We start from the raw sequence: 20408 nt of genomic DNA on the forward strand, positions 1-20408 counted from the left end.
ATGTGGGTCCCAGGGCTGGAACTCAGATCATCTGGCTTGGAACTAAGTTGAGTCATCTTATCAGCCCTATTATTTTATTTTTTAAATCAGGCTGAAGGGGCTAGAGAGATGGCTCAGAGGTTAAGAGCACTGGCTGCTCTTCCAGAGGTCCTGAGTTCAATTCCCAGCAACCACATGGTGGCTCTCAACCATCTGTAATGAGATCTGGTGCCCTCTTCTGGCCTGCAGGCAACATGCAGACAGAATACTGAATACATAATAACCCCCCCCCTCCAAAAATCTATCTTATTAAAAAAAAAATCAGGCTGGAAATCCTTCTGGCTCAAATACACTAGTTGTTTTTGTTTGGGGGACAAGTCTCAGGCAGTCCAACCTTGTCTCAAACTCAGTAACTGAGACTGGCCTTAAGTACTGATCCTCCTGTCTCCATTCCTCAAGTGCTAGATAGATTACAGGTACATGCCACCAAGACCTACTGAAAGTTTGTTTTGGGAGAAGGTCTCACACTGTAGCCCATGCTGGCATTATAGGCACATGCCACCACTTTTTAAAATAGTGATTTAAAAAAAAATGTGTCAGGGGGTGGTGACACACACCTTTAATCCAGCACTTGGGAGGCAGAGGCATGTGGATCTCTACGAGTTTGAGGCCAGCCTGGTCTACAGAGTGAGTTCAGGACAGCAAGGGCTACAAAGAGAAACCCTGTCTTGGGGGGTTGGAGGAGATGGGGATCTGTGTTCTTGTGAAAGTTAGAAGAGGATCTTGGGTTCCAGTACTTGCCTTCCACCTTGAGAAAGGGCTTTTTGTTTTATTGTTGTTTTTCAGCTGCAATACATCAGGCTAGCTGGCCTGTGAATTTCCCAGGACTCTGTCTCTACCACCTGTCTCCCCATAGGAGCACTGAGATTACAGATGGCACTACCTCTTTTTCCTTTATATGGACTCTGAGGGTCCTCATGCTTCCACAGCTTTATGCATTGAACCAAGGTCCCAGACAAACTCCATCTTTAAATTCAGAGAATGAGAAAACCCTGCCACTCTCTGGTACTGAGATTACCAATAAAACTACTTATCTGAATGATACTCATTATTAAAATGTGAGATCAAGTAAGCCACAGTAATACTTTTTTTTTTTTTTTTTTTTTTTGGTTTTTTGAGACAGGGTTTCTCTGTGTAGCTTTGCGCCTTTCCTGGGACTCACTCTGTAGCCCAGGCTGGCCTCGAACTCACAGAGATCCGCCTGGCTCTGCCTCCCGAGTGCTGGGATTATAGGTGTGCGCCACCACCACCCGGCCAGTAATACTTTTTAATCACCAAAAATACACAAAGAAACCCTGTCTTGAAAAAAAAAAAAAAAAAGAAAAGAAAAAGAAAAGCCACAGCCTATGTGTGTAGAGGTCAAAGAACAACTTTTGGGAGTCAATTCTTTCCTTCTATATGAGTCCTTGAGATTAAAATGAGGTGGTCAAGATTTGACAGTAAGTACCTTTACTCACTGAGCCGTCTCACAGATCCTAATAAACTCTTCATTTAAAAGTTGTATGTAAGCCAGCTGTGGTGGCTTATATCTTTGATCTCAGCATTTGGGAGACTGAGGCAGGCAGATCTCTGAGTTTGAGGTCAACCTGTTTTACGAGTGAGTTCCAAGACACTCAGGGTTATACAGAGAAACCTGTCTCAAAAAAATACAAAACCAAAAGCTGTACCTAGCAGTTTCTACAACTAGGGAAATACAAAACAGAAAGTTTGCTTCAAATAAAGCAACAAGAACAATTATGGCAATACTTATCTCTCACTGCATAAAGGCTCAACCCTAAGAGCTACAGAACCAGGGTAAATTTCTAGTTTTTGTCTTTTTTTTTTTTTTGCTAAACATCTGACACCTATTGAGATTCTAATTCAAAATATCTGGTATAGCAGGGTGTTGTAGTGAATGCCTGTAACCTCAGTGCTACAAGAGGCAAGAGGCAGGAGGATCCTGAGTTTAAAGCCAACACTGACTACATAGGGAATTCAAGTCCGGCTAGGATATAATGAGAATCTTGTATCCAAAAAAACAAAGTAGGAGGGGCTGGAGAGATGACTCAGTGGTTAAGAGCACTGGCTGCTCTTCCAGAGGTCCTGCCTGAGTTCAATTCCCAGCAATCACATGGTGGCTCACAACTATCCATAATGAGATCTGGCGTCCTCTTCTGGCCTACAGGCAGAACACTGTATACATAATAAATACATGAATCTTTAAAAAAAAAAAAAAGGGTAGGAACAAAACACAAAACACACAGGGTATGGGCCTGGAGCTTATCTCCCACATATTAGGGAACTGAGAGGTTCCTAACGCTTTTCTTCCCTTTCAGACACAAGACATCCCACATCCACCCTGAGAAGGATAAATTTAGGTCAGCAGTTATGCCTAAAGGGAACTCCCTATATCTACAAGGTTCCAAGAAATTAACAATAGGGAAAATTCTTATTACATCAAGAAATGTTGAAAGCCCAGCTGATCTCAGCAAATGTGTCATTAAATTTCTGTTCAACTTACAGTACAGAATCAATCCCCACACAAGAAGTGCCATCTGAAGCACCCGCATACCAAGGAGAACTGTGCACATCAGGGCTAAGTACCAGCACTTCAGACCTTTTCTAGCACAGCTCTTCTTTCACAAGGAAGGCAAATGGAAACTGAAAACTACAGCACTTTTGTTTCAGCTACTCACCCTGTAAAGACCAGTCATTTTTATCAGTTCAGAGTATTTCTATTACTTTATGTGTGTGCATGTTCTACCTACATGCCTATACCACATGCACAAAGTACTGGTGGAGGCCAGAAGAGTGTGTCACATCCCCTGGAACTGGGGGTACAGATGGATCTGGGTTGCCATGTAAGTTCTGGGAACTGAACCCTGGTCTTCTGGAAGAATATATAATATTAACTGCTGAGCCATCTCTCCAGCCCCAAGACCATAAACAACGGAGGGAGTACTGTTTTCCAAGAGTCTGCTTATTCATGTGTGCTAAAATATCAGCTAGTGCCTAATTGAATACAGGATCCCAAACTAAAAAAAAAAATCTATCCCACTCACCTGAAGCTCTGGTGAACTTTGGAAGGACACGAGTGAAATAATTCTATGCAAAAAAAAAAAAAAAAAGTATTGAGCCATATGTGGTGGTACGTGCCTTTAATCCCAAAGCTCGGAGACAGAGCCAGGTGGATCTCTGGAGTTCGAGGCCAGCCTTGTCTACAGGAGTTCCAGGACAGCCAGGGCCACACAGTGAGACCCTGTCTCGAAAAGATAAATAAAAACAGGTATTGTAGCTAGACAATGTGTACATGCAATGCTAGCACTTAGGAGGCAGAGGGAGAAGACTGAGAGTCTGAAGTTGGACTGGACTACACAGAGCCTCTTATCTTATAAACATACACCTTTTATCTATATAAAGTATAGGGACAGGCAAGGAGAAAACTGACCCTGGTTTGCCACAGATCCATTGACATAGTTCAAAAGACCTAAAACAACAAGCTTGTTTAGTTTATTTTGCGTTTCATTTCCTAACAGATGTTTGCTTCAATACAACAGATACTAGATACAAACATAAATTATAAGTATTTGCATATTATGACAAGATAAACTTTATTTACCAGCCATTCCGATTATTTGAAACTTCAAAGTAAAAAAATGTCCATCAACAAACCTTTTCATTACGAAGAAAAGGTATAAACTAAAACTCCAGCTTTTCCACTCTTTATCTGGCAACGGCAATAAACACTGAGAAATGATTTTCACTTTGTTCAGGCATCACTCTTTACAGGAATCAGGGTAAAGCAGAGCTACATACTTCAGATCCAAAAGAAAAATCCCAGCAACCCCTTATACGTTCACCTCAGAGACCAGCAACAAAGTTTCTATTACAACAGGCACAATGTTATCAGCAGTGTAATCGCATCAGAGTCATCATGAAATCACACTTCATCCCCGAGTTTGTCCCCCATCACAAATAAAACACATTTCAGATCCTGGGACCATTCTTATGAATACATTCTTCTGACACTGATAAAAATGGATAACACTGAATTTTCACATTAACTTTCCATTTAGTACTCAGAGGCAATAGTAAATCAAGACATTTGAAATAAAACACCCCTCCTGCCAAAAAGATTTGAATATTGTTATTACTGATACCAACAAAAATGTCCTTTTTAATTCATTTATACGTCAAAACAAAAATATTGCTTCTAGCCTAACTAACCACATCTACTTTCACTATGGCTTTGAATTTAAAAACTCTGTAAACCAAAGGGTACATAGGTGGCTGGTAGTGAAACTGCCAGAACTACAAGTGAAATTATTTTTCTGTGTAGTCTAACCTAAAACTTTTAGCAAGTATTCATTTTTATGAGTTTTATTCATTAAGAATATAATATGTAGGCTAGAGCTGGTGAGACTGCTCAGTGGTTAAATCACTAGCTGCTCTTCCAGAGGACCCAGGTCAATTCCCAGCACCCACATGGCAGCTCACAACCATCTATAACTCCAGTTCCAGGGGATCTGACACCCTCTTATGGCCTGAGGTCACCAAGCATGAACATGAAACGTAAGACATACGTGTAGGCAGAACACCCATACAATTGAAAAAAAAAGTAGACTAGGCTTTAGGTTTTAAACTGGATTCTCCATTTTAGAGAGATTTTTAAAAGTACACATTGTGCAACCAATTACTAACAACATTTTCAGAAGAAATCATTTATTCTAAATACTGCCAGCCAACTATTATCCCAGTGACTCCGGGGGCTTACTAAATAGTCCAGTGGCAGCCTAAGCTACCTAACAAGAGCCTATCTTCAATGAGGAACAGACAAAAACCTCCAGACCTCCACAAATCAAACAGTGGAGTGCTCTCTGCAAACTGGAACAGGACCATCAACACGAGCACTGGATTCTAGTATCTTGGCCACAGTATGAAACGGAAGTATAAAATGAAGTTTTACACCCAAAAATAGTACCAAGAAGTCCAAAACTTTCAATAGGCAGTCAATCAAAACATTCAACATGTCACAAGAGTAAAAGAAGCCTAAAGTCTAGAACAATAACGACCAGTTGTTTCTAAAGCGCCACATATTCACCTGACAGATTTGAACATAAAATTAAAATGCATTACAACCCATAGTGACCAACATTTAATCAAGCATAAGACGATAATAAAAATGTAACATATTTTGACAAACTATCCAATACACAATAAGCACAGCCTTGTGAACTCACCTAAACACAAACATTTCATTTCCTTCAAAAATTACTTTAGGGAAGTTATGTGAGCAGTTCTTCCAATTTTTAATAGCCTTAGAAAAACGTCCAGACACAATCACTTTCCACCAAATCCAAGTCTCCGTCTCAACAAAAGTAACAATTTTCAAAAACATCAGTTTTATATTTCTATTAATTTTTTCCAACTGCAAATGCTCTTTAACACTTTAACAGTATACACTGGTTAACAAGGTCCCGAACAATTTTCGTTTCTAAGACTGAAGTTCACCAAAATTTACATTTCAAACTATCCAAGAAGTCTGAAGAAACAGTCCACGCAGTCTCTCCCTTCAGTTGCCATCCTAGTTTTTCCCACCAGGTTACGTAGACTGGCATCAACTTAAGGAACATAAGATGATTCCTGCCAACTGCACACATTCAGTCATCTATGTGAATCTGAGTCAAGAAGGCTTTAGGACCCAGAATACTGCAACATAGCCTGAAATTCTCTACATACACTATCTACCAGAATGAATGGATCTTTTGCACTGAATTAACCCTGAATAGACTACCTGGGAGTCCTTCCAAGTCTTCACTATGAAACCCACACAGGAGTCCACAGGCTTACCAACGGGCTCAAAACCGCTCCATTACTCTACAGCCCATCACTAACCTGTAGATCCTTAAAGGCCTTCCCATCTATTTATTTCACAGCTGCAAACTAGCGCCGCCAACCTTCACACAGCTATCTAAGGCACCTACCACCTCCTTCCTCCCTGGAGCTCCTCCCCAAAGGTGCAGTAAAGGTGCTGCAGGGCGCAGCCCCTTCCCTATTTGGAGACCAAGGACCAGCTATCCTTGCTACAATTCTCGAGACTTCACCCCCTCCTCCTTAGCTACAGGGCGGCTCCAGATTCCCTATACTCCCTAGTAAGCCCCTCCTCAGCGCTGGACATAGGAAGCACTTCGCTGCAACCCCTGCACCTTCAGCCCCTGAAGGTGGCCGGTTCCTGGCCTTCCAGGAGAGCTTCCTCCTCCTACGTGTCCCCGAGTGTAGTCCCCTTTTGCTGGTCATAGGCCACTGGGACCTCTTCACTTCGGGGCACGGGGGTGGGGGAGGGGGGCGAGTTAAAAACCTCGGCCCCGTTTGAAGCCCAAGAAACCTTCCCCACTCCGCGTGCAGGCGTGTTCACCGTAATCCCCCGCCCCGGTGGTTCGCAGGCCGCGGGGCCACCCAGTGCTGGTCGATTGCCCTCAGGACCACCGGGGCGTCCCCGCTACGGCCTCGTTCCCACTTGGGCACGCCGGCCGCACCTTTCGCATCCTCGGAGGCCGCAGAGCGGAAGCGGCACCCCAGGACCCCCTCAGCCTCGCCGCGACCCTTTTGTGTAGGGCGCTCGCGGCCGCGGGCTCCGAGGCCTGGGAAGGCCCCGCCCCGAGGCACCAAGGAGGCGGCTCGAGCCCCACACAGCCCCGCCCGTTCCGGGGCTGCGGGAGTCTTACCGGGGAGAGCTTGCGCGGCACCAGAACCCAGACCCGAGTTACCCCCCGCGCGAGTGCCTCAGCCCCGCGGCCGACAGCCCCAGCCCGAACGGCTTCCCGGAGCCCACTGCAGCCAGCACCTCCGACGCCGCCTCACAAAATGGCCGCCCGCCCGCCCGCCCGGCCGCTCCGCGTTCCAGGAGGGGGCGGGGCGGGGCCGTGACGTCACCCGGCGGGAGACGCAGGCGCGCTGAGGTTTGGGGGCGGGTAGGGGAAACCTCGGAAGTCGCAGGTGTTTGTGGTAAAGGGGGCTTTTTAATCCCTTCCTGTTTGTGGAGTTTGTTCCCAAACCAGGCCGGAAGCTAGAGTTCAAGGTTCGTTGCAGGGCTCTTTGAGCCTCTGTGAAAGGGGTGAAAAACGTTGCAGAACTGTCTGCAATGAGGATTAAACAGACCAAAATTGTAGCTTTGGTTAGAGACTCGCTGCCGAGCAAAAGCTTGATTTTTTTTTTTCCTTCTTTTTTTGACTATTGAAAATATTCGGCCTTGGGGCAGGAGAGATGGCTCAGTAGTTAAGAGCTCCAACTGCTCTTCCGGAGGACTTGTTCGATGAGCTCCGCTGGGTGGCTAACAACCACCTGTAACTCCAACCACAGGAGATCTCACGCCCTCCTCTGGCCTCCGAGGGCTCCTACAATCAACGTGCACATAACCCAACACACAGACATTAATAAAAACAAAATAAATCTAAAAAGAATTAAAAAAATATTTCAACCGTTGTGCGCATAGTGGCACACACTCTTTTTTTTTTTTTTTTAAAGATTTATTTATTTATTATGTATACAGCATGTATGACCAGAAGAGGGAGCCAGATCTCATTAGGTGGCTGTGAGCCACCATGTGGTTGCTGGGAATTGAACTCAGGACCTCTGTAAGAGCAGTCAGTGCTCTTAACCTCTGAGCCATCTCTCCAGCCCGGCACACACTCTTGATCCCAGCACTCAGGAGACAGAGGCAGGAGGATCACAGTGAGTTCGAGGCCAGTCTGATCTACAAAGAATTCCAGGGCAGCCAGGGCTATTACACAGAGAAACCCTGTTACAAAAAACAAAAACAAAATTTCAACCTACCATGGTAGCCCACATAATCCCCAGTATTTCATTATACATTGAGTCCTGGGCTGCACCAGACCCTGTCTCAAAAATATATATACTGATAGGTATGGTGGGGCACGCCCTTAGTCTCAGCATATCTGAGGCAGAGGCAGGTAGATCTCTGTCTTGGAACTCGCTCTGTACACCTGTCTGGCCTTGAACTCACAGAGTTTCTCTGTGACTCTGCCTCCCGAGTGCTGGAATTAAAAAGGCTTGTGCCACCACTGCCTGGCTTCAATGCCCAGTTTTTTAAAAATGATACAAAGTACAAAGCTGGATAAATTCGAGGCCAGCCTAGTCTACAAAGGGAATACCGTAGTTACATAGTGAGATTTTTCCTAGGGCTGGGGATGTAGCAAACCGTAGCATTCGTGACTAGCATGCATGAAGCCCTAGGTTCACCACAGACACCAAATAACCAGATGGAGTGGTGCTCACCTGTATTTCCATCACATAGGAGGTGAGGCAGGAGAATTTAGAGCCCAAGCTAGAACACGTGAGAGGTTCCTGCTGCAAGGGCTGATGATCAGAATTTAATCTCTAGGACCCACTTGGTGGGAGAACCAATTCCCACTAGCTATCCTCTGACTGCCACATATCTACTGTGGTGGCGCACGCCTTTAATCCCAGCACTAGGAAGGCAGAGGCAGGCAGATCTCTGTGAGTTCGAGGCCAGCCTAGTCTACAGAGTGAGTTCCAAGACAGGCTCCAAATCTACACAGAGAAACTCTGTCTCAAAAAACCAATAAAACAAAACAAAAATCAAACAAACAAACAAAAAACTGGTAATTGAACTCTAGGCTTTCACATGTTAAACAAATAAGTACTCTACCAGGGTGCTATATTCTCAGCCCTGTATCCTGCACGTCAATGAAAGTCTCTCTGTCAAAGATCTAGTCTTCTAAGTCAGAAAATGAAGCAACAGCTTACTATAAAAATTGGAGCCGGGCGGTGGTGGCGCACGCCTTTAATCCCAGCACTCGGGAGGCAGAGCCAGGCGGATCTCTGTGAGTTCGAGGCCAGCCTGGTCTCCAAAGCGAGTTCCAGGAAAGGCGCAAAGCTACAGAGAAACCCTGTCTCGAAAAACCAAAAAAAAAAAAAAAAAAAAAAAAAAAAAAAAAAAAAAAAAAATTGGAGCCTAAACTGGATGGTGGCGGCACAAGCCTTTAATACTGTCACTCATGAGGCAAAGGCAGGTGAATTTCTCAAGGCCAGCCTGGTCTACATAGTTAGTTCCAGAATAGCCAGTGCTAAAAAGAGAAACTGTCTCGAAACAAATAAACACAAATTGGGCCCCAAATTCTCACAACCCCAACAGGCTTTAGGCAAAATGTGCCTATACTGGTAAACTGAACTAACAGCTGCATTATAAAACCAAACCCACAAACCTACACATTCCATATACACATGTATATGTGCGAGCTTATACCAAACACACCACACAGGGAAGCAGAGGCCTGGTCTACGTAGCAAGTTCCAGGCCAGTCAGACCTATATGGTGACAGCCTGCATCAAAAATAAAGAAAATGAAATAAAACCTACCCTTTACATATACACATCTGTATATTTATATGTGTACATATACAGATATAGATACTAAGGTAACAGGGATTCAGCCCAGCACTTCAGGCATGCTTAGGTAATCACTTTACAACTAAGGTATCCCACCACACCTTTGTGTGTGTGTGTGTGTGTGTGTGTGTGTGTGTGTGTGTGTGTGTGCGCACGCGTGTGTGTACATGTGCTCATGTGTATGGAGGCCAGAAGTCAGTCAGCATCAGGTATCTTATTCTCTCTCTACTTTATTTTTAAAGACAAGTCTCTCAGGAAAGTTCACTGAAGGAGCTTGTCAGTTCGGCTTTTTCAGCTGGTCTGCAAGCCGAGGGATCCTATTATTTCCTCCTCCCCAGCACTGGGGTGAAAGGCTCAAGCCACCACTCTAGTTTTTTCACTTGGGTTCTGGGAACTAAACCCATGTTATCAAGCCTGTGGGAGAAACCCAAGAAAGAGGACTGTTGTAACTTGGAGGCCATCCTTGTCTACAGAGCAGACGCTCCTTTTAGAAACCAGAAAAGAGCTGTGAGGGGTGGTCCTGTTGATAAAGGGCTTGTCTTGCTAGTAGGAAGACATGAGTTGATCTTATGCAAGTCAATTCTGAAGCAACGACTCTCAAAAGGAAGGAAACTGGGGCCAGACACAGTGGTTGAGAGGACACTCGCCCACTCGAGAATGTGGTTCTAACAGGCCTTGCCCTCCTCCCCAATTCCCTCTGTCTTACTACAAACTGTTAGATTACATTCCAGAAGCTAGCCCCCAGGGTCCATTCCCTTATTTGGCTAACCCTTCCCCCTGAGACTGACTACCAAAGTCCAGCTATCAAAGTATTGAAATCCAACAATCAAAAGACCCCTTTAGCTCAACTAATTAACATGCCAATTAAAATTAAACACCACATCCTTGTGAGGGGGCCCAAAACAGCTGGACCACACAGCTGCCATGACAGGCTTAGAAGCTGAGACATAGCTTCTGCAGGCAACATCTGGACCCAGGAAAAACCATAAGCTGACCCCCTCCTGGGGAGAGCCTGCATCTAACAGGAAATACCTGACATTCCAAACATTCCCTATACCTCTAGACAAATGTCTGTTGCATGAATCCTAAATGGTCTTTTAATAAAACAAACAAACAAACAAACAAAAAACCTGGAGCCAAATATTGGGGTAAATGCTGAAAAATCAGAGAGACAAAGGAACAGGCCACTAGAGAAAATTCTCACCACTACCGAATCCTCAGGCCGAATGGAAGGCGAGATCCTACCTCCAGGAATCCTCTGACTGAAAACCTCTGAGTCCTCAGCTGAAAGGGTTTCTAGTTCCTGTCTCTTCACGCTTTATATGCCTTCCTCTGACCAGCCATTTCACTTCCTTAAAGGTGTGTGTGCTTCCCAAAGACTCTTAGCAAAGGCTTGAGATCTCAAGTGCTGGGTTTAAAGGTCTATGACTCCCAAGTACTGGGATTAAAGGTATGTGTCATCACTGCCTGGCTCTGTTTCTCTCCCAGACTGAATAATCTCATGTAGTCCAGGGTGGCTTTGAACTCACAGAGATCCAGACAGATCTCTGCTTTCTGAGTGCTAGGATTAAAGGTGTGTGCCACCACAGCCTGACCTCTATGTTTAATCTAGTGACATGTTCTGTCCTCTAATCTTCTGGCAAATTTTATTAGGTACAACAAAATATCACCACAAATGTCAGCTAAAATCGGGGTCCTAAACCCTAGAAATCCCCTCACCCCAACCTCTGCTATGATAAAAACCCCACCTTGTCTGGGCTCCGAGCTCTCTGCTCACACCACTGCATGGGACAGACAGAGAGACCAAGCTTGGAGCTTGAAATAAAGGCTCTTTGCTTTTACATATGTGATTCAGTCTCCATGGTGGTCTTTTGGTGGTCCTCAAATGTCAGGGACCAAACATGGACCATGGAAAAGTACTAGCTAGGCCAGAGAACAAGTCCCTGCCCTAAACCAGACGCCCCCAAAGATAAAGAACAGGTCAGGGGGCTGGAGAGACAGCTCAGGGGTTAAGAGCACTGGCTGCTCTTCCAGAGGTCCCGAGTTCAATTCCCAGCAACCACATGGTGGCTCACAACCATCTGTAATGACATCTAGTGCCCTCATCTGGCCTGCAGGGATACATGCAGGCAGAACACTGTATACATAATAAATAAATAAATCTTAAAAAAAAAAAAAAAAGAACAGGTCAGGCAGGTCAGGTAGCATAGCAACAGAACAACGGGCCCTGACCAATGACCTTACCACCTAGCACAACACCCTCACGACTTGCACGTAGTCCTTCACCTGCACATCCCCCTTCACCTGCAGGTATGGCACTGTCGTGCACCCCTTCCCTCCTTCCTGCCCCCTCCCCCTCCCATGCTATATAAGCCTTGCTGAGGAGAATAAAATTTGCAGCTTGATCAGAACACTGTCTTGCTGTCTTCTCTCGTGTCTCCCCGTCCCTTTCATTCTCTCCCGCAGGTGGGTCGCCCCCATTGAGACCCCGCTGGCCAGGGCACTCAAAATCTGGCATAACAATCTTAACATGGGGTTTCCCGTGCACCTTTATGAAGCACCATTTTCCTATAAGCCACGGCTGTCTCTCCTATTCAGAAGGCAGTCTTTTTTCCTCTGGGACAAACACCCCTGCCCCCTTTCCTTGGCTCCCTTTCCTTTCTCCCTCGTCCTCTATCTCATGTCTTTGTCCCTTATCCCTGCCCTCTGTCCCTCTGGGGCAAATAAATCTCCTTTGGTCTGAGAACTCCATATTTGCCGACAGTGGTGGCATACACCTTTAATACCAGCACTCGGGAGGCAGAGCCAGGCGGATCTCTGTAAGTTCAAGGACAGCCTGGTCTGCAGAGTGAGATCTAAGACAGGCACCAAAACTACACAGAGAAAGCCTGTCTCAAAAAAAAAAAAAAAAAAAAAAAGGCTGAAAAGATGGCTCAGTGGTTAAGAGCACTGACTCTTCTTCCAGAGGACCTGAGTTCAATTCCCACTACCCATATGGCAGTTCACACCTGTCTGTAACTCCAGTTTCAGGGGACCCTGACATGCATGGCAAAAACACAAATGCACATAAAAATAAAATAAAATATATTAAAAAAAAAGAATAAATAAATAAATAGTGAACCAGGGCCAGTGAGATGATTAAGCAGATAAAAAACACCAGCTGTAAGGCCTTGACCTGCATTCAATCGCAAAACCCCAGGTAAAAGCAGAAGAACTGACTCTGTAAAGCTGTTCTCTAATCTCCACAAGTGAGCCACACATAAACACATGCATGCCTGTGCACTGACACGTGCATACACACACACACACACACACACACACACACACACACACACACACACACACACTTCTGTGTGCACACAAAGATTTAAATAAATTTAAAAAATTTCGTTTTGGTTTTTGAAACAGAGACTCACTGTGTAGCACTAGCTGGCATGGAATTCTATTTGTAAACCAGGCTGGGTTTTGAACCCACTGAGATCTGCCTACTGTAGTGCCTAGGTCACAAGACCCCCAAGCAAGACCACCACAGAGCCATTATCCGATGCAAGCACACAGAGGTTTTTATTAACAAAACAAGCAAGTTTGGTCCGCCATCCAACATCCCACACAGTTGGTGGAGGAGAACGGCCCCGAGCATTCACTTGAAGGGGTTTATATAGGAAAAGTTTACATGCAGCTTGGGATTGGACGAGGGGGCTAGGGGTGAGGTAAGCATAAGGTTAGTAATTGCTAACAGGATTCAGGGTATCTTAGAGACATAAACTTTTATTCCCTATGTCCTGCTTTTGTTGACACATTCAGATTTATTGGTGCAGTCCTACTTTCCTCTAAGGTCAACTTCTGGTCAGTTGAGTCCATTACTCCCCATATCTTGTTTTGCCAAGTTCAGGATAATACATAGATTTATTGTCCCAGCCTTAAGTTTAACTTCTGATCACTTCGAAAACTGCTGGTCAGCAAATACCTTTGTAGGAGGGGAGGGGAAAGCATCTCGCAAGATGGCTACTGATTTTTCCCTTTTACCTACCTCTGCGTCTCAAGAGCTGATACTAAAGGTATGTGCCACCACAGCCTAGCTGTTTATATTGCTGTTGTTTTGACACTAGGTATCATTATGCAGTTCTGGCTGGCTTGGAACTTGCTATATGTAGACCAGGTTGGCATTGAAATCAGATTGCCAGCCTCTGCCTCTGAGTACTGAGATAACAGACATACACCTTCATGCCCCATTTAAAATCATTCAAAATAAAAAGACATTTTTTTTCTCCCCTTTGGTTTTTGAAACTTTTTTTTTTTTTTTTTGGTCTGCTTACAGGACTGGGCACTAAACTCAGAGCCCAAAATACTCTACAACTGAGGTATAGCCTTAACCTTATAAAGGTTTAATTTGTTTGTTGGCTTTGAGACAAGTCTCTGTATTAGGCAACATTCTCTTAAAGGAACAGAACTAATAGAATGAACATATATATATTGAAAGGGATTTATTAGAGTGACTTACAGACTGTGGCCCAGTTAGTCCAATAATGGCTGTTTCCCTGAAATACCAAGAATTCATGAGACTGAATGTCTTAATGTGAGAGCCAGTTACATTTTAAATTTTAATTACTATGCCAAAGAGATCCATGAAACAAAAATGCCTCAAGTCCCTTGCTCAAGGACACGTAGTTCCTGAAATGCTGGAGGCTGTTGCTTATGGGAGATAGTAAGTTTGTTTGACCCATCTGCTTGATCACATCTGGGCCAGAGGTTCACAGGATGGAGGTGTGTCAGAATGTATGCATGTTCATGATTGGACCTGATGGGAAATACAATGAATTATGGGTTTTCCTTTTTAAGTGGATATAAACTGTGATTCTGGGCCATTTCCCAGGAACCTGGGTATGGACCTGACCAGAGCCCATCCACCTGGCCAGTATTTAATTAAAGCTTGCTTCAAATTTGGCTTTAAACTGTGGTAGTGGTCTTATTCTCAATGGGTGGGATTAACATTGGCAGTTTCAATCCTGTACTAGAGTCCCAAGGAAGTTTGAGAGACCTTGCTGGTCTTCAGTCCATTAGAATTCCTAAGAAGTTCTTTTTGTTTTGTTTTAATATACTTTCTTTATTGATTTTTTGGAATTTCACATAATGGACCCCAATTCCACTCTTCCCAGTCCCCTTATATCTGCCCTTCACCCCTGGCAGCATACTCCCCCAAAAAGAAAATTAAAAAAAAAGTTAAGCCGGGCGGTGGTGGCGCACGCCTTTAATCCCAGCACTCGGGAGGCAGAGCCAGGCGGATCTCTGTGAGTTCGAGGCCAGCCTGGGCTACCAAGTGAGTTCCAGGAAAGGCGCAAAGCTACACAGAGAAACCCTGTCTCGAAAAACCAAAAAAAAAAAAAAAAAAAAAAAAAAAAGTTAAAACAAAGCAAACCAAACAAACAAACATAGAAAACTCTTTGCTCCTCCACCTTTCCTGACTCTCCAACACCTCTTCATTCCTCTTAGTGGTACTGGGAGCCATGGTATACTATGATCAATCCACATGAGTCTATTTAATGGGTAATAGGAATTTATTAAAATATAAATTGAGGAAATACACTCACAAGTACAGAACAGAGAAGACAGCTGGTGTTGTCCTCTGATCTGACCTGGAATGAATCCACCTCCCAGGGCAGGCAGGAGCAGAGAGAAGAGGCATGTGACCCTTTTCCCTGTCCTTTTAAGAGGTCACATACAACAACAGTAGGAAGCATCACCTCCCTCAGGCCCTATAGCCCAAGGTCTTGGGTGGAGCAAATGCCACTGTATTTCCTTTTTTTGTCTAAATAAGAAGGTTGTAAACACTACATACAATAAGAATGACCATCAACGGGCTGGAGAGATGGCTCAGTGGTTAAGAGCACTGACTGCTATTCAAGAGGACCTGAGTTCAATTCCCAGCACCCACATGGTGGCTCACAGCTGTCTGTGACTCAGTTCCAGTTCCATAGCAAAACACCAATGCACATAAAAAATAGAAATAAATTAATTAATTTAAAAAAAAGAATGACCATCAAGTATTGTCCAGGAAAAACAAAGGGTAATAACATAAACAAAAATGGAACTACAACCAACAAGAATAACATCAAACAAGAAAGACATACTAAATGCCCAGAAATGTCCAGAATATAGGTAAATGGAAAATTACTGAGATTACTCCAATAGCTATCCTATCTTGAAGATTCTAACTCTAGTACTAATATGTTCTAACTAAGATACAAGAAGAGTATAACTGTAACCATCTAGTCTTCAAGTCCATCAAAGACCTGAGAAAGAAAATAATAATATCTGAGAAAACAGAAAATGCAAGCAAGCAATTTCTGAAATTCTTGTGAAAATAGACAGAGACAGCTGGCAGCCTGGACAGTCACCTAAAGTTTCTCAGCATCGTTGGGGCATTCAATTTGTCAACAGGCCTAGAATATCTGACAGACCATTTTTAGGAGCAGGAATTTTAAAAGACCATCTTACCCTGTCTTGGCAGAGTTCAGTAGTCATTTTTCCTTATGTCCTGCTTGTCTGGAAGGAACAGTGTTCATACTGTCAGTAGTGGAGGCAAGGGCAGTTCTTTGCCCAGAAGGCCATTTTGTGCCAAGAAGAAGACAAACTTCCAAACAGAAATGTCTTAGAAACCCAACATTCTCTAGGGATCAGATCAGTGCTGGCAGGAGCAATCATGTCTCAGGTCAACAGAATTCTAGTTATCAAAACATTTAAATGTCATATTCTGTAGGTCTATGAAGTGTTTGAAGATTACCTATCCATCTGACATATGTTTCTGTAAATCTGGAACCTAACTAATATAACTATAGAAATGACAAGCATGGGTGACTATTGATCTGTAAGTCTTCTCTACTTAAATAACCTAAGGACTAAGGCTTCACATTAACAAGGTAAGCAGTCTGTAAACAGATGTACTGTATAAGGACAATGACCTCAAAATTGTGACAATACACAAAATACCTTTTTTTTTTTAATACAAAGATTTATTTATTTATTACACATATAGTGTTCTGTTCACATGCCAGAAGAGGGCACCAGATCTCATTATAGATGGTTGTGAGCCACCATGTGGTTGCTGGGGAACTCGGGACCTCTGGAAGAACAGCCAGTGCTCTTAACCTCTGAGCCACCTCTCCAGCCCACAAAATATCTTAAGCAGAGGTAAGAATGTATAGTGCAATATGCAATATGACAACGATATCCTTAATATGTATCAATATGCAAAATATCCTAAACATAGGTAGAATATAATACATACAGTATGATAAATATTACAATTGTATCAATATACAAAATATTTCAAACAGGAGTAGAAATATGTGTACAATACAACAAACATAGTTTTGTATTTGTATCAATATACAAATTACCTTAAATAGGAATATAAGAATAATTTACATTTGTATCAATATACAAGAATCCATATCTGTGCAAATCCAAGACTGATAGTTGGTTAAATCAGTTTACTAGTAGATAATACCTATCCTTTTCCCTTTTTCTTTTCTTTTTTCCTTTTTTTTTTTGTTTTTTTTGTTTTTTTTTTTTGTTTTTTCAAGACAAGTTATCTCTGTGTAGTTTTGGTGTCTGTCCTGGATCTCACTTTGTAGACCAGGCTAGCCTCGAACTCACAAAGATCCACCTGCCTCTGCCTCCCGAGTGCTGGGATTAAAGGTGTGTACCACCAACGCCCGGCTCTCCTTTTTCTTTTCTAAAGGAGAATACTGAGTCTTCTCACCCACAGCCCTATAACCATCCATCCATGAACCTGAAAAAAAAAAAAAAAGAAACCTTTGGGAGAGGGTGATTTGAGAAGGGATTTCCAGAAATCAAGGATAAGCATGGAAAGAAATAGAATCTTGACAACAATGGTTCCTATATTATTGTTTTTTTTTCTGTCCTACATCAGTTGGCTCTTCCAATATAAGACAGAATTTCCTATTTTTTCTTTTAGCATATGCTTGGGTTTAGAGAAGGAGAGAGCCACATTCCAAATCCAAAGCCAGCTTGATTTATAATTGAATTGGAACCACAACTATTCTAGAGTTAAAGAGATACAGAAGTTAGGCAGTAAGATATTACCCTGTAGAGTATATTGGTATTAATAGGTTCTTCCCTTGTGCTGTAGACATCTAGGTGTCCAAGGCCTTATGATTTCTTGAAGATGGGTATTTCTATTATTCTGAAAAGAAAAGAACGGAACCTTTCTTGTTGAGTTTTTCTTACAACTTGTAGATTTGTCACATCAGTGGATGAGCTATTACTTCTCCTCATCAAGGGGTTTCTCCTGTTCAAAGCGAATTTTTATTAATTTTGTTGATATCCATAGCTTTTCCTCTCCTGTGGAAACAAAAGCAAATCCCACCATAGGATGTATCCTGGTTTCCATTCCAAGGTCAATACATCTTTAAAGTAAACGGATTGGTTTAGCTCAGGAGTTTTTTCTGTTGTCCAGTGTCTCTTCACAGCTGTTGTCCCTTTCTTATCAGCATTGAGAAAATTCAAGGTGAATAAAGCATTATGTAATCTATTTCTAGGGGTCATTGTTACCTCTTTCTGTTTATTAATCATATCCTTTAAAGTTCTATTGGATTTTTTTTTTTTTTTTTTTTTTTTTTGGTTTTTTGAGACAGGGTTTCCCTGTGTAGCTTTGCGCCTTTCCTGGAACTCACTCTGTAGACCAGGCTGGCCTCCAACTCACAGAGATCCGCCTCCCTCTGCCTCCCGAGTGCTGGGATTAAAGGCGTGGGTCATCACCGTCCGGCTCGATTGGATCTTTCTATGACTGCTTGACCTGTGGGATTGTGTGGTAACCTGTAACATGCTTTATATTCTAATAAGCAAAAAGCTGTCTCATTTTATTTGAGACATATGCTGGGGCATTGCCGGTCTTAATTTGTACAGGTATTCCCATGATGGCCATAACTTCTAATAAGTGTGCAATCACAGAGTCAGCCTTTTCAGAACTCATAGGAGTTGCCCGTTGAAATATTGAGTAGGTGTCAATTTTAATCTTCCAAATTCTGCAAAATGAACACATCCATCTGCCAAATTTCATTTCTTTGTATACCTATAGGATTCCTTCCTGCAGGTAATGGAGTTTGGGTTTAGAGGGACCAAGTAGGAAATTTTTTTACAATTTCCTTGGCCAAGTGATGGAAAAGTCCTTTCACTATTTACATGGTGTTTCTTATGAAATTCTGAGGCTTCTAGCACATTACCTATTAATAATTGATCAAGTTGGGCGGTGGTGGTGCACGCCTTTAATCCCAGCACTCGGAGGCAGAAGCAGGCGGATCTCTGTGAGTTCAAGGCCAGCCTGGTCTATGGAGTGAGTTCCAGGACAGCAAGGACTAAACAGAGAAATCCTGTCTTGAAAAACCAAGAGAGCCGGCGGTGGTGGCACACACCTTTAATCTCAGCACTCGGGAGGCAGAAGCAGGGGGATCTCTGTGAGTTCCAGGCTAGCCTGGGCTACAGAGTAAGTTCCAGGACAGCCAGGACTGTTTCACAGAGAAACCCTGTCTCGAAAAACCAAAAAAAAAAAAAAAAAGGAAAACCAAAAGAAAAAAGCTACAGCATTGCTAAAGTATATAGGCTGATTTATTTCAGCAGTCCCTCTTTAAATTCCAGGTCTCTTTGAAGCTGTCCTTTGCTTTTCAACAATCAAAAAATTCAAAATCAACACAATAACATACATGATCCAGACTCCCTGTATAGTTCCCATCTTACATGGGTTTTTTTCTATTAAATTACTTTTACTCTCTTTAAAGACTTTATGATGATTTTTAAAATATTCATTTCTTTCTATGTCTATACCCTTTTTCTGTTCTTAAGCCTACGCACATATTTTTTAAACACACTGTAACCCGTTTAGATGGTTTTTTGCCTGGACCTCTTTTATTTCATATGTTCAGCCTTTTTTGACTATAGGAGCAAACCTTCAAACTGTTTACGTATGCCTGGATCCTCTGCACACAGCTGTCAGCTGGCTCCACTCAGGTAGTGAAAAGCAAGTGTGACACTCACAGCCAGTCCGAGGTTTGTCTGACCAGGAACTGCATTCAACCTTCCGAGAGCTCTAAAATGCTGATGCTTGCGCTGTGGCAGGTGTTTTTACTTACTTTTTGGTTTCTGTTAATGTGAAAAAAGCTTTTAAATGCTCTGCTGTACAGCAGTGTTTCTTTCTTTCTTTTTTTTTTTTTCTTTTTCGGCTTTTTGAGACAGGGTTTCTCTGTGTAGTTTTGGTGCTTGTCCTGGATCTTGCTCTGTCCTGGATCCTGCTCTGTCCTGGATCCTGCTCTGTCCTGGATCTCAGCACAGCAGGGGTTATTAAAGGAGCTCTATCTTAGCTGGGTGGTGGTGGTGATTGCCTTTAATCCCAGCACTCAGGACACAGAGGCAAGCAGATCTCTGTGAGTTCGAGGCCAGCCTGGGCTACAGAGTGAGTTACGGTGCCTTTCTCTTTCTCTATTTCTGTATACCTTTTCTTTTCTTCTTAGTCTGTGTCTGGCTGTTTAGCTGGGTGGCTGGCCCTGGAATTCTCCTCCTTCTCTCTTGTTCCTTCATCTTTTTCTTCCCAGATCTCTCCTTGTATTTATCCTCTCTGCCTTCCAGTCCTGCCTATTTCTCTCTCCTGCCTTGCTATTGGCCACTCAGTTCTTTATCAGACAATCAGTTGTTTTTGACAGGCAAAGTAACACAGCTTCACAGAATTAAACAAATTCAACATAAACAAAAGCAACACATCTTAAAATAATATTTCACAACAAATAAACATCTACTCCTGAGTTCAGACACAGACAGATGACCTACCCTAATTGCACTGACATGCTTTGGGTTTTCTATTTCAGGCTGTTTCTGTTCCTTCCCATGTAGCTAAGCTATCACTCCCTCTTCAGGGTATTTTGCTTACATATGACTGTGTGGTGGTTTGA

General features: G+C 43.1%; 1 protein-coding gene across 9 annotated transcripts in view; it reads right to left on the reverse strand.

The window, feature by feature from the left end:
* LOC128102362 (RNA-binding protein 12) overlaps positions 1-6896 on the reverse strand; it is a 41391-nt gene extending 34495 nt beyond the window's left edge. For 3 of the 9 annotated variants that reach the window (XM_052726035.1, XM_052726037.1, XM_052726032.1), the window contains exon 1: positions 6744-6893. The gene's annotated coding sequence lies outside the window, so the exon portion shown is untranslated. Of the gene's footprint in view, positions 1-3080; positions 3124-6743 lie in introns of all 9 variants that reach the window. The other 6 variants (XM_052726036.1, XM_052726033.1, XM_052726030.1 and 3 more) reach the window with 4 other exon arrangements.
* Positions 6897-20408: the final 13512 nt, after the last annotated feature.

Source organism: Peromyscus californicus, unplaced genomic scaffold (assembly GCF_007827085.1).
Source record: "Peromyscus californicus insignis strain IS unplaced genomic scaffold, ASM782708v3 Scaffold_7__1_contigs__length_154581171, whole genome shotgun sequence".
In the NCBI taxonomy this organism is placed as follows: domain Eukaryota; kingdom Metazoa; phylum Chordata; class Mammalia; order Rodentia; family Cricetidae; genus Peromyscus; species Peromyscus californicus.